Source organism: Rhipicephalus microplus, chromosome X, assembly GCF_043290135.1.
Source record: "Rhipicephalus microplus isolate Deutch F79 chromosome X, USDA_Rmic, whole genome shotgun sequence".
NCBI lineage: Eukaryota > Metazoa > Arthropoda > Arachnida > Ixodida > Ixodidae > Rhipicephalus > Rhipicephalus microplus.
In genome coordinates this window covers 337,933,416-337,947,016 of record NC_134710.1, presented here as the reverse complement: position 1 = coordinate 337,947,016, position 13,601 = coordinate 337,933,416, and the positions used below count along the sequence as shown (strand labels likewise).

Below are 13,601 nucleotides of genomic sequence, written 5' to 3'. Positions count from 1 at the left end.
TCAGCAATGCCGCTGGTAGTCGGGTGAACTGGGGAAAGTGATTGGATTTTTGGCATGAAGAGTGGTCATCCACATCGGAATCTTTTGCCAACATGAAGTGAGGGACGTCACCTGTCAAACACGTAGGGGTACCACTACAACACTATAAAGATAATGGGGACTATTGGCAGGGACAGGCAAGAGAAATTCAGTTGAAGGTGAGTAGGTCACAAGGAAATCACCTATCAATGTTCTCTAGAGCTACGGTTTGCAATATGTTCTTTGTCTCGAAACTGTGGTACGTGATGCAAGTGCTGCATTGTTCACGGGCCAATATACAGAAATTCCATCGTGTCTTCTCGGTGTTTGTGTGGTCCTCAAGTTGGGAACAATGCAGTCGAACTAATTTTTTAGGTGTGTATAGAAAGGTGGTTTGGGACTACCACACGTATTCATAAGGCAAATCATAAACAGGTTTTTATTTTTTCGTGACGTGAGTGATCCGTTCCTGCGTACGGTGTGCCAACTCAGGCTCGCGGGAGCTTTACCTGGATATGCACTGGGCCCCGACCACATGAATGGCGCTGTCCGCCGATATCTCGAGGAGGTGACCTTAAGTATCAACTTTTTGTCTGTCAGATTTTCCAATGAGTACCTATTTTCAGTTTCACGAAAGAAGCTGTACAGAGCTGCTTGTGATACAATTTTAACCGTTCCAGTGTACAAGCCCATATACAGTCGAGGTCAAGGGTAAGACGAGCTAAAAAGGGTAAAAAAATGCAAGTGGCTTCTGCAACAAAGGACTTCTTTTTTAGGCTTCACACCGGCACTTTGCACGTCAAGGTATTTCTGGAAGAGCGGGGCGTCTTTCTACCATGGGGGTTAGACTGTCTCACTTGTAAAAAAGCCAGAAACAATTGACCACGTTTTTTTTCCGCATTGCTGGGAGGGAGTGTATTTCTGGGATGAATTGCAGAGGACAATCAAAAATGAATTCTCGCTACACCCTTACGGTATCAGATTTCTGCCGATTGAAAATGAGGATGGTTTGCCATTTGACCTAATAATGTTATCAGGCCTGCACTGTTTAAGGGGGGGGGGGGGCGTATGGCAGGATTCCACTGTGATTCATATGCACGGGGCGCAAGATCGTACTTTCGAGAGTGCATGGCAAAATTTGTGGAAACTACCGAAACACAAAAGTCTATTCCAGGGTGGTGGTCGAGGGTCGAACCCCTGACAGCTCTCAATGAATTTTAAAGCTATAGTGTCTACTCAGTAGGACTACCGCCACTTGTTTTCGCGACCTTTACGGCTTTGTTCATGCAAATAGTGTCTGGAAACAGGCAATACAGCAAAAAATAAGTAGCTCAGTTGTAGAATACTGGGCTGGCACCCAGCGGGCCTGGAGTCAAGCCCCACTTTGTGAATAGTGCTAGATTTTTTTTTGCTAATTTTGCGAGATGTGGTTACAGACACCGGCGGTGGCGGTGGCAGACAACTGCGCGTTACCCGAGTTGTGATCTGATAACAGCTCTCGCTGTTCATTTCTTGCCACACATTATGACACGAGTTGTGATCTCATAACAGCTGTCGCTGTTCATTTTTTTCCACACAGTAGGCAGCAACATTGCAACCTGAACTTGGCAACGTTTAACGCTAGAACCTTATCTAGTGAGGGAAGTCTAGCTGTACTATTCAAGGAGATAGAGGGTGTCAAATGGGATATAACAGGGCTCAGTGAGGTTAGGAGGACAGATGAGGCCTATACGGTGCTACAGAATGGGCAAGTCCTTTGCTATCGGGGCTTGTCTGACAGAAGAGAACTGGAAGTGGGGTTCCGAATTCACAGAAACATAGCTGGCAAAATAGAGGAATAGTATAGCATTAATGAAAGGGTGGTAGATAACAGATACCAGATTAAGGTGGTACAAGCTTACGCGCCTACATCCAGCCATGATGACGCTACAGTTGAAAGCTTCTTGGAATCGGCATTGAGTAAGGTAAAAACACAGTATACAATACTGATGGGAGACTTTAGTTCAAAGGTAGGGAAGAAGCAGGCTGGAGACCAGACAGTAGGAGATTATGGCATCGGTACTAGAAACGCCAGATGAGAGCTGCTAGTAGAATTCGCAGAACGCAATAATTTACGAATTTTGAATACCTTCTACCAAAAACGAGGAAACCGCAAATGGACATGCAGGAGCCCTAATAGCGAAAATAAGAACGAAACTGACTTTATAATGAGTGCACACCCAGGCATCGTGCAGGATGTGGAAGTGGTTGGCAAGATACGATGCAGTGACCATAGAATGGTACGGTCTCGAATTCACCTAGACTTGAGGAAGGAACGACAGAAACTGATACGCAAGAAGCCAATCAATGAGCTAGCACTGAGAGAGAAAGTACAGGAATTCGGAGTCTCGCTTCAGAACAGGTACTCGGCTCTTAGTGAGGAAACCAACCTTACCATAGATACAATGAATGGTAATCTGACGAGTATCATTACGGAGTGTGCAGTGGAAGTTAGAGTAGAGGCAGGGTTGTTAGACAGGACACTGACTGGCAAGCTTTCCCAGGAAACGAAGAATCTCATTAAGAAGCGTCAAATCATGAAAGTCTCAAGTACAACAGACAAAATAGATCTGGCAGAGCTTTCGAAGTTGATTAATAGGCGTAAGGTATCTGATGTAAGAAGGTATAACATGGAGGGAATTGAACACGCTCTGAAAAACGGAGGAAGCGTCAAAGCAGTGAAGAGGAAACTTGGGATAGGCAAAAATCGGATGTATGCACTAAGGGACAAAGAAGGCAAAATAACTACCAATATGGATAAGATAGTTAAAATAGCGGAGAAGTTTACAGAGATCTGTACAGTAGCCGGGACAACCACGACCTTAATACTATAAGAACTAGCAGTAACCCAGATTACACCCCACCAGTAATGATAGAAGAAGTCAGAAAAGCTTTGGAGAGCATGCAAAGAGGCAAAGCTGCTGGTGAGCATCAGGTAGCATCAGATCAGCTGAAAGATGGAGGACAGATTGTGTTAGAAAAACTAGCCACCCTGTTTACGAGGTGTCTCCTGACGGGAAGAGTACCAGAGTCTCGGAAGAAAGCTAACATCATCTTAATACATAAAAAAGGAGATGACAAGGACTTGAAGAATTACAGGCCGATTAGCTTGCTCTCTGTAGTATACAAGCTATTTACAAAGGTAATTGCTAACAGAGTGAAGAAAACATTAGAATTCAATCAACCAAAGTAACAAGCAAGATTTCGAACAGGCTATTTAACAATCGACCACATTCATACTATCAATCAGGTAATAGAGAAATGCTCAGAATATAAACAACCACTATACATAGTCTTCATAGATTACGAGAAGGCGTTTGATTCAGTAGAAATATCAGCCGTCATGCAGACACTGCGGAATCAAGGCGTCGCTGAAATATATATAAACCTTCTGGAAGAAATGTACAGGGGATCAACTGCTACCATAGTGCTTCATAAAGAAAGCAACAGAATACCAATCAAGAATGGTGTAAGGCAGGAGGACACAATCTCCCCAATGCTATTTACCGCGTGCTTACAGGAGGTTTTCAGAAGCCTAGGATGGGAACAGTTAGGGATAAGAGTTAATGGAGAGTACCTTAGTAACCTGCGCTTCGCCGATGACATTGCATTGGTGAGTAACTCAGGGGACGAATTGCAACTCATTATTACGGAGTTACACAAGGGGAGCAGAAAGGTGGGTCTTAAAATGAATTTGCAAAAATCGAAAGTAAGGTACAACAACCTCGGAAAAGAGCAGCGCTTCTAGATAGGTAATAGTGCACTTCAAGTTGTAAAAGACTATGTCTATTTATGGCAGGTAATAACCGCGGAGACGAACCACTAGATTGAAGTAACTAGAAGAATAAGCATGGGGTGGGGCACATTTGGCAAGCACTCTCAAATTATGACAGGTAGATTGCCACTATCCCTCAAGAGGAAGGTATATAACAGCTGCATATTGCCAGTACTAAGCTACGGAGCAGAAACCTGGATACTTATCAAGAGAGTTCAGCTTAAATTGAGGATGACGCAGCGAGCAATGGAAAGAAAAAATGGTAGGTGTAACCTTAAGAGACAAGAAGAGAGCAGAGTAGATTAGGGAACAAACGGGGGTTAAGGATATCATAGCTGAAATCAAGAAGAAGAAATGGACATGGGCCGGGCATGTAGCGCGTAGACAGGATAACCGCTGGTCGTTAAGGGTAACTAACTGATTCCGAGAGAAGGCAAGCGGGTTAGGGGGAGACAGAAGTTTAGGGGGGCAGATGAGATTAAGAAGTTTGCGGGTATAAATTGGCAGCAGCAAGCACAGGACCGGGTTAACTGGCGGAACATGGGAGAGGCCTTTGTCCTGCAGTGGACGTAGTCAGGCTGATGATGATGATGATGATGAAATGGCAGCAACAGAGCTATATTCTCACATGTAGCCTATCCTTTCTGTCTTCTCTATATAGACACTGTTTGAAGTATGCTAACACGGCAGCAACAATGCTGAAAGGCCTGATAAAACCCTTGCGCGAAAACTTACTATGAACTTCCAGCTAGCTATTATTAAGGTGAAGCCTTGGATGCGTCATCAAGTGCGAAAATTTACGGTCGCCGTTCACACGAGTGATGTGAAAAATCACGTCATAACATCTTGATATGACGTCAACGTGACGTGACAGATTGTCCAAATTAGTTGCCTGATCTTGACTTCACATGATTTTGTTGTCATACTCACTCAAAGGCGCGACCGAACCGGAAGGCCGTTGAAAAAAAAAAAAAAAAAAAAGGTGAGGCCCACAAAGCTTGCAACGCCTCCGATCCTAGAGGCAATGCATAACCGCGTTAGGCACAGAAAAGTTTCGGATGGTGGGAGGATTATACCTTGACTGAGTAGTGAAAGAATTGATGGCTTTTGTTTTCGACTCGTTATATAGACGATTGCGCAACAGACATTGTGAGTTTTTGACGATAGATTGTTTATTTCTGCAGCATATTTCTTATAAAACAGTCGGTGAAACTTGTCGAGCATTTTTCACGTCACTCTGTTTCGCTTCAAGTCTGCTCAAGTTAGTGCGAAGCCATCAAATAGAGTCTTTGCAACGGTTCGTCAATTCAAGACCTTCCATAGGGTTCAGCATAATTTCCACGCCCCCTCCCCCTTTAATTTTTTTCTTTTTCAGGTTTTCCCGGCGTTGTTTTCGCAGATAAGATCATTAGTGAAATAGCACTTTTATGTTTGCGAGTGCATTGTAAATTGAGTTTTTAAATGGTGACGTAGGGTGAGCCTCGCCTGCGGCGTTCGACTGGGTGTATTCCTCCCATCTTCACCCCTATTGATTTCGTCAGAAGACCCTCTGCACGTTTGGCATAGCTTTATGCTGCCGCATAAAAAAAGTTTTTCTTCCAAATGAAAGATACGCTGAAAGTTGATGTTACCTAATCCTGCAGGTTACTTGTAGGTTATTGTTACCGAGGTGACACCTCTTTCTTTGGAATAATATTATGTTTATAGCAATGGCGTCTTTTTTCTCTCTGCTTTTTTTTCCCGTTAACTTTACTTCGCTGGGAGCCCTAGTGATCTTCCTAACGCAGTACCAACTAGTCGAACTTTCTGCACTACGTCTCTCTGTTCGCCTACGACTCTTGCAGTTTATATAAATTCTCTTTAGAGATTTTGAATGAATGTGCTATTATCTGTGGTGCCATGGTTGATTAGTCAAGTTGAGCTTTGCAGTTCGGTGCTTTCTGTGGCAAAGATAGCGTATGGGTACCGTCTGTTTACATATTGTAAGGGATCAGTGTTAGGCTGAATGAGCTGGCGTATCACGTCACTCTAGCGGGGTGTACCTTTTCACGCTAGAAACAGCTTTTTCTTTTGTTATCATGCCTGGAAAATGTTTGTGTTTTCCTTCCCGGAGCCATGCGCTTCGTCTTTACAGTTTCGTCCAATGTTTGTTTACCTATGCTGCGCCTTCTCTTTGAGTATTGTTCGTGTTTTCACATACGTCACTGGAAAAATAAATGCAGTTTTGGGCGTGGCCGTAGCATTTTGATGGAGGCAAAATGGTGGATGTCTGTGTACTGTGCGTTGACAGTGCATGGTAAAGAATACCAGGTGATCAAAATTTCCGCAGCCCTTCTCTACCGCGTCTCTCGTAATCATATCGTAATTTTGGGACGTAATATCCCAGCTATGATTTTATGTATTATTAATATAAATGCTTAAATAGTCACGTCCATGCCACTTGAGTGTAATCAGGTGACATCGATGTGGCTACAGAGTGGCACAGTAAATAGAGTACCGGCCTTTTACTTAGCTGCACAGTTGGTATATTAGAGGCAGCATGAACAAATTTCCATTTTTAAGCTCTCTTCTCCGTGTAACCTTTTGCGCGTGTCCAAACTGTGAGCGGTCACTATCTAAAGCACTATGATAAAAAAAAGCAGCGACATATATACAAAACTTTAGCGTGTCATGAAAACCCGTTATCTAAAGTTAACTGACAAACTTTTTATTCACGAGCCAACATATGAACGCTGTGGCGTTGAGTGTTTCCACTTGCCTTTTTAAACATTACGTCAATTGTTTATAACTTCAACTACGTATCTTAATTTTCATCTATAAGCACGCTCTCTAGCAAAAATAGAAAGCATGCCCGGCACCATATCCAGTCCGAATATCAATGCAAAATTCTTTTTTCAAAAGCATGTATCATGTTTGATCTGAGTGACCGGGGGCAAAACGAGTAGCACCTGGCGTATATTGAATGTACACATTCTAAGGCGTCTATACTCACAAAACTGCCTTTTACGGATCTGTGACTCCATGTGCTTCCCGGCGGGGAGCTTCTGAAAGATGAAACATGAAAAAATGATGCTCTGCAAACATATTTCATTCAACAAAAATAATTGAATGAGTGGAACTCACGGCAGTGCTAAAGGTAGCGATAGCCGTACCTTTGAGGTCCGGTTGCTCGTGGTATTATGGGTGAATCTGTGCAGCTTGCTTTCGAAGTCGGCGACACTGGTGGTCACTTAACCGAACAGCAGGCGACAGCACAAGACACTTGATGTCCTCTCATAAAAATCAAGGTCCACACTCAAACATGATGCATACGCGAAGGAAAGCAAAAAAAAAAGGCCAACACTTTTGGCGGGGAATCTGGAGCAGCAAACGTGCGACGACGCCAGTCTACCTTTGAGTGTCGATTCGTAGTCTTTCCGCAGTGTGTCACAGCGCCTCCAAACAAAGAGGTGCGCGCAATACCTCGCCGGTGGGGCAACCTGATAGCGCTGACGTGCGCAATTCGAGTGCGGCGAGATGACACGGATGCGTTCCCGCGGAGACGACCCTGGCGTGCGCCCTAGCGTGCACAGATAGTCTCCCGCCAGGGACACATGGAAGCTACGCTCCGCTGAGCCCTGTAGCGCGGCGCGAGCACGCGTTCGCCCGTGCACTGCTAGGGACAAAGGATCCGGTTTGCACATATGTATGACTGTATGCCTCACCACGACCTGGAGGCACCGTGACGTCGTTAACCGGGCGAAAGGGCAGGTACGTGTACCACGTAGCGTTGCATTCATATGTTTGCGATTTCCCCTGCCTCCTGCAAATCAATTCGAAGAGCACTCACTGTTCACAAAATTTCCTGAAGAGTTGTCAAGATTAAAAACATGAGAACAAAGGAAACTTACCGGTCGCCGTAGGCGTCCATGCCCGTGATGATACCGCGTGGTGTGTAAGTATGTATGCATGTTATGATGAACGTGCGCAGGGCTCTTAATCGGGGTGGGGGAAAGCTTTATCGTAATGCCCCCCCCCCCCTCCACCAACAAACCGCTTAGTCTAGTCCGAAAGAAAAAAAAATAGGTTTCGCAATCAATGCAAAAAAAAAAGAACTAATGTCTTGCTTTTTCCCAACAGCCTGCTGTAGGTTCCCAGCGTTCCACGGATAAAGGTGGTAGGCAAGCAGTTTTTAAATCGGAGGTACTCGACCGCCATGGTCGGAAAACCTGTCTCGAATGGTGGGACACGTCCGACTGAGTAAACACCCCGCCGAGGTGGTCTAGTGGAAGGTACTCGGCTGCTGACCCGCAGGTCGCCGGATCGAATCCCGACCGCGGCGGCTGCATTTTCGATGGAGGCGAAAATGTTTAAGCCTTGTGTGCTCAGATTTGGATGCACGTTAAAAAACCTCAGGTGGTCGGAATTTCCGGAGCCCTCCACTAAGGAGTATCTCGTAATTTTACAGTGGTTCTGAGATGTTGCCCACATATATGTCAACCGACTGAATTAACGTCAGGGGCAGACTTGGCACCTCCCTTTTATTATTAGGGGGGAGAAGGTAGAAGGCTTCTGCCTACCCCCGTTATCATTGCAGCGTTCACTAGATAAATGGATAGGGAAAAAAATTGACAATTATTTGCTTGTAGCACAGAGTTACACTTTTGTAACCCTACAAGCACCTTGCATAATTCCGCAGTACTGATTTGCACGGAGACGTAGGTAGCACCCTGCTGCAAAACTTCGAGGTATTTCATTTCTACGGATTACTGCGGCACTGCGCTATCGCATTATTTATGATAATATATTTGCGATAGTAATAATGGTACGAATACCTCCTTCATGTGCGTGGAGGCGGAAATGTTGTAGGCCCGTGTGCTCAGATTTGGGTGCACGTTAAAGAACCCCAGGTGGTCTAAATTTCCGGAGCCCTCCACTACGGCGTCTCTCATAATCATATAGTGGTTTTGGGACGTTAAACCCCCCATATCAATCAATCCTTCATGTGTGAAGTGACCGCCCTAGTCGCAGAGGACGTGAAATAAACATCAGTGGGGACCTGAATTAAGTATAAGACTTTATTCTGACAAGGTAATGTCGTTGAAGCAGTTTTGCGTGTTCACGACGAAACATTTTCTTTCGGGCAAACTTGTACCCAGAAGAAAAAAAAATGTGACACGCTGAGCACAATGAGAGCTTAAACCGCGACAGTTCGTCGTCCATCTGCTTATTGGCAGAACGCGTCCTCTTTCGTACTACATCAGTCATAGAACTTTCTAGCGTTATCGCTGGTGCCCATGTTAGCTCTTCAATAAACGTCACTCTTCCCGTCCTGCGCGCACTCTTCACTTCACAGAACGATTACCATCACTCGCGAAGCTCCCCAAACAATGAAGCACGGTCTTCGCTTGTGGGCGATTGATTGATTGATTTGTGGGGTTTAACGTTCCAAAACCACGATATGATTATGAGAGACGCCGTAGTGGAGGGCTCCGGAAATTTTGACCACCTGGGGTTCTTTAACGTGCACCCAAATCTGAGCACACGGGCCTACAACATTTCCGCCTCCATCGGAAATGCAGCCGCCGCAGCCGGGATTCGAACCCGCGCCCTGCGGGTCAGCAGCCGAGTGCCTAAGCCACAGACCACCACGGCAGGGCTCGCTTGTGGGCGAAGCCATACATCAGCAAAAAAAAAAAAAAAGGGTGTGCCGCAGTATAACTAGGGCTCCATATATCCAAAGTTTATTTTTCTAGAAGTTCAGAAGGTTTATTTTTGACAAAATATTCGGTGTTTATCGGAGTTTATTTTAGGTGAATCTCCCATGCTCTAAATTTGGACGTTTATTTTTGAATTATAAGTTGGTGAAATGTTGCCTTATTAATAGTGATTTCCAATGAAATTGCCTTGCATTGCTGCGGATAATTCCGCTTCTCGATTCTTTCATTTTTTTCCACTTGATGCTCATTTAGCCCGCTAATAGGGTTGTTCAAGAGCACCGCTTTATTATCGTCGAAATGACCTTCTGAGGGGCCGGAGCTAGCGAAGCTTCCCTTCGGCTTCTCCCAGCCTCCCTCATCGTCTTGCTGAAAAATAAAGGGCCAATCATTTGTTGTTCTCAGTAATCACAAATATTAGATGAAATGATATCTAAACCACGATATTACGCGAACCCAGTAAGTATCTTTCACATCTCTGAAAGGTTTTACTGCACGAACATGTATACACACAAGCAGGAATACTTCAAACAAAACAGCTACGTTTATTCACATTATAAACCTAAAGCTTTTCGCTATAGACGTAAGCATGATTTACGAAGTCACTGCCATCGATGGACGTGTGCTCTTTTCGATTGGTGATCCTAAACTTTGAAAATGCCCTTTGAACGTTGAAAATATTATTTGAAAATCTGAGTTCATTGGATAAATTCGCATTGCCAAAAATGTTACTGGCGCGCGTTTATCAGAATTTCTCGCATTTATCCGAAAACACGGAGCTCTAATTATGGACTATGTTTGGGTATGAGCACTACATGCGTATGATGTAGACATAGTCCACCTCGGTAGATCAGTAGCTAAGTTGCTCGGCTGCTGACCCAAAGGTCGTGGGTTCGATGTCGGCCGCGGCGGCCTCATTTTCGATGGAGGCGAAATGGTATACAAGCCCGTGTACTGTGTAATGTAATTGCACGCCAAGGAACACCGGATGTTTGCATTTTCGGGGTCCTCCTCTACGGCGTCTCTCATAATCATATCGCGGTTTTGGGACCTAAAACCTCACGTATTACTATTAGAATGTAGAGATACTGAGTAACACTGACATATCCACGGAGAGATGGGTTCAACCCCCCACCCGTAGACTTCTCAGATTTTCACGCGAATATATACAAGCACAAATACTAGCGCATACACGAACTTACATAAATATTTGTAATGTATTTCGACGTTAGTACAGTCGTTGTTATCATGCATACATTAATCGCCTCTGTTGTTTGAGTGATGTGTGTACAGAAAGGCGTGTGATGCTCTGTCAGAAATTCGTGCCTTTTTGTCAGCCTCTCATGCAGAACAATTGCACATATACGTTTCGTAATTTGCCATTGTATACGTTTGAAATAAATACTACAGGAAAGATGAAAAATTGTTGAAACCTCCTCATTCCCGAAAAACTTTTTTGCTAGGCCACTGTTAGGTAAGGCAAGATAACGCGACTGTTGGTTAGTTGAAGCCAAGATGCGCGTCAATCTGAATATGAGAAGAAAAAAAAAATCAGGAACTGTTGCCCTATCCCGATAGCATTTTGCGAAAAAACAAAACAAATAGAAGGACTTCTTTTTCTTAACAAAACTGACGATTGAGAACTGAAAGATTGCAATAGAGTGAAGGCTCATCAATTCGTACTCGAAGAGTACTATAGAGTATATAGTTAGAATTAGTCACTGTTTGAATAAGCGGTGTTGTAGGCCCGTGTGCTCAGATTTGGGTGCACGTTAAAGAACCCCAGGTGGTCGAAACTTCTTGAGCCCTCCACTACGGCGTCTCTCTTAATCATATGGTGGTTTTGGGACGTTAAACCCCACATATCAATCAATCATCAATCAATTGTTTGAATAAGCGGGCAGGCGCTAGAATGTACGGGCATCGCGCGACGAATCGCTAGAAGCGGGTAGAAAAATAAAAACAGCACTAAAAGAGTATTTAAGATGAGTTACGAAAACACGGTAAAGCGAATACAGTATACCTCTCTTCTTTATACTAACTCGTATATATACAGTGCAGAAGCAGTCAGTTGCCGCTATAGTTTCAACATGAGCAATCAACTTACCATGGGTTTATTCATCTAAATTTATTCATTTTACAGTGCAAGAGCAGTCAGTTGTCGCTATAGTTTCAACATGAGCAATCAACTTACCATGGGTTTCTCTAACTAATTTGTTCATTTCCATTTACGTCATAACCTATTTATTATACAGTTAAAACATGCAGGTAATGTTTGTGTACCCTTATTATATTGTATAACTTTCTGTTCGTTTCATTAGGGTGAACATGAAGTCACGCAGGTTCATTGCGCTGTTTTTCGTGTTCCTTATTAGGAACCATCCAGTCCAAATGCGTAAATTACTGCTGTAGGAACGGGCTATACGTGGTAGAGTCACTGGGTAGGCAATTGTGCAGGGAGCGCGATTGGCCCGCATTTTCTAGCAAGTTATTTATCGTGCACATCACAGCGCAGCCGCAAGACATATTCATTATTTTTCGATATTGTTTCTGTCATAAAACGAACTTAGTTTCTGCCGTAAAACCAGTTTCAGTCCCCAGCTTTGAAATGCGCTTGAGTCTCTGCAGGAACAGTATTTTTCGGTGTTCATTAAGCCCATAAATACGAGTATCTCGCTAATTTTCAGCACCGAAGCATATGCCCAATGGAGTGAAAAATTTGGCATCCGTCTGCGTTACAGCCCGAAGAGCAAGAAATATTTTGCACGGTGAAAGAATATACAGGTGCTGACACTCTCCCCGCTACGTAGTGAAAAACGCAATACCAGTGCGTCCAGATAATGTTCAGGCCGTTATCAATTATCTAGGCGCTTCATCGGTGCCTCCTTTGATGGTGCTACGAGAAGCAGGGCCAGCCGATATCAGAGGAAGCCTCTTGTTTGTTTGGCCATAGGGACAATTGCAGTTGGGGGGGGGGGTGATAGAAACCATTTTACATTGAAAAGGTGGGATAAAGGTGCACGAGTAAAGCATCTGTAGCCCTTCGCAAAAAGAAGCTAAAGAAGCTAAAAGTTCGGTACTTGGGTTCAGGTTTGTTCTTTTTTCTCGGGTGTAAAACACGTGCTGCAATTCGTCACTATAAGGTAATGTTTGTGCCATGTTTGCTCTGCTGCGCAGACGCCATGCCACGTATCTACAGGTTGGCAGCTTGATATATGTGCTTGTGCCTTCCGATAATTTATTTGTGGCCAGTTCAGCGCCTGTGTCGTGTCTTCTTTAGTCGTCGTCTCTAATTCGCGCTGTTTTTACATTCCAAGCATGAACCTACAATTATCCCAAATTTCTCCTATATTTCTACCATGCAGTACTGTCGATAATAATTGTTGCGTTTAACGTCCAAAATGCACCATGCGATTCTGAGGGGTGCCGTAGTTGAGGGCTCTGTGAATTTCAACCATGTGGTGTCCTTCGAAGGACACACAAAGCTATAGGAACATGGGCGCTCAGCACTTCGCCTCCATCGAATGCGGCCACCATCTCGAGGATTCTATTCCGCGACCTTTGAGTCAGCAGTCGAGAATCATAATCACTGGATCATCATAGCCGATATAAGGGAAGCACGTGCGATAAATGACAATTATATTTGTGAGACACAAATGCTCGTCAAATGCTCTCTCTTTTCTTCTTGTTAGAGTTGGAAGTGTAATCTAGGCCTTATATATTGTTCATTATAAAAAACTGTGTGTGATAATACAAGAATGATGTCGAGGCAACGCAAATGCCCATGTGTTTTATTCTGCTCGCTCTTACTCTAAGCATTCTTATTCTTATTCTAAAACTTTGTGCACGTTATAAGCCTATACAGTGACTCTATAGCGTTGTGCAACATTCGTGCAGCCGTGCAGGAGGCCTCCCAAACGCTAGTCCTTCTGCGAGCAGCTGCCGCCAGGGACGTCGGGGCCCCCGCTTCCGTTTCAAATACTGGCCAACCCGTTGAGCACGTGAACGAGAGTGTGTACGACGACGTCGAAGTGCCCAGCTACCGAAAGTCTTACCTTCACCTGCATGACACA

General features: G+C 44.3%; 2 protein-coding genes across 7 annotated transcripts in view; one reads left to right on the top strand and one right to left on the bottom strand.

Moving 5' to 3' along the window:
* Positions 1 to 7,136, bottom strand: part of LOC119161219 (stomatin) — a 173,755-nt gene extending 166,619 nt beyond the window's left edge. Inside the window, exons 1-2 of one of the 2 annotated variants that reach the window (XM_075879723.1) lie at positions 6,985 to 7,136; positions 6,825 to 6,876 (exon numbers count right to left, since the gene is read on the bottom strand). The gene's annotated coding sequence lies outside the window, so the exon portion shown is untranslated. The remainder of the gene's footprint in view (positions 1 to 6,824; positions 6,877 to 6,984) is intronic. The other variant, XM_075879724.1, reaches the window with a different exon arrangement.
* LOC119162346 (kinesin-like protein KLP2) overlaps positions 1 to 13,601 on the top strand; it is a 117,370-nt gene that overhangs the window by 83,557 nt on the left and 20,212 nt on the right. For 2 of the 5 annotated variants that reach the window (XM_075879725.1, XM_075879731.1), the window contains exons 1-2: positions 7,406 to 7,582; positions 13,426 to 13,539. The exons of 1 other annotated variant lie outside the window; for it this stretch is intronic. The gene's annotated coding sequence lies outside the window, so the exon portion shown is untranslated. Of the gene's footprint in view, positions 1 to 7,405; positions 7,583 to 13,425; positions 13,544 to 13,601 lie in introns of those variants that run through there. 2 more of the 5 variants (XM_075879726.1, XM_075879730.1) reach the window with 2 other exon arrangements.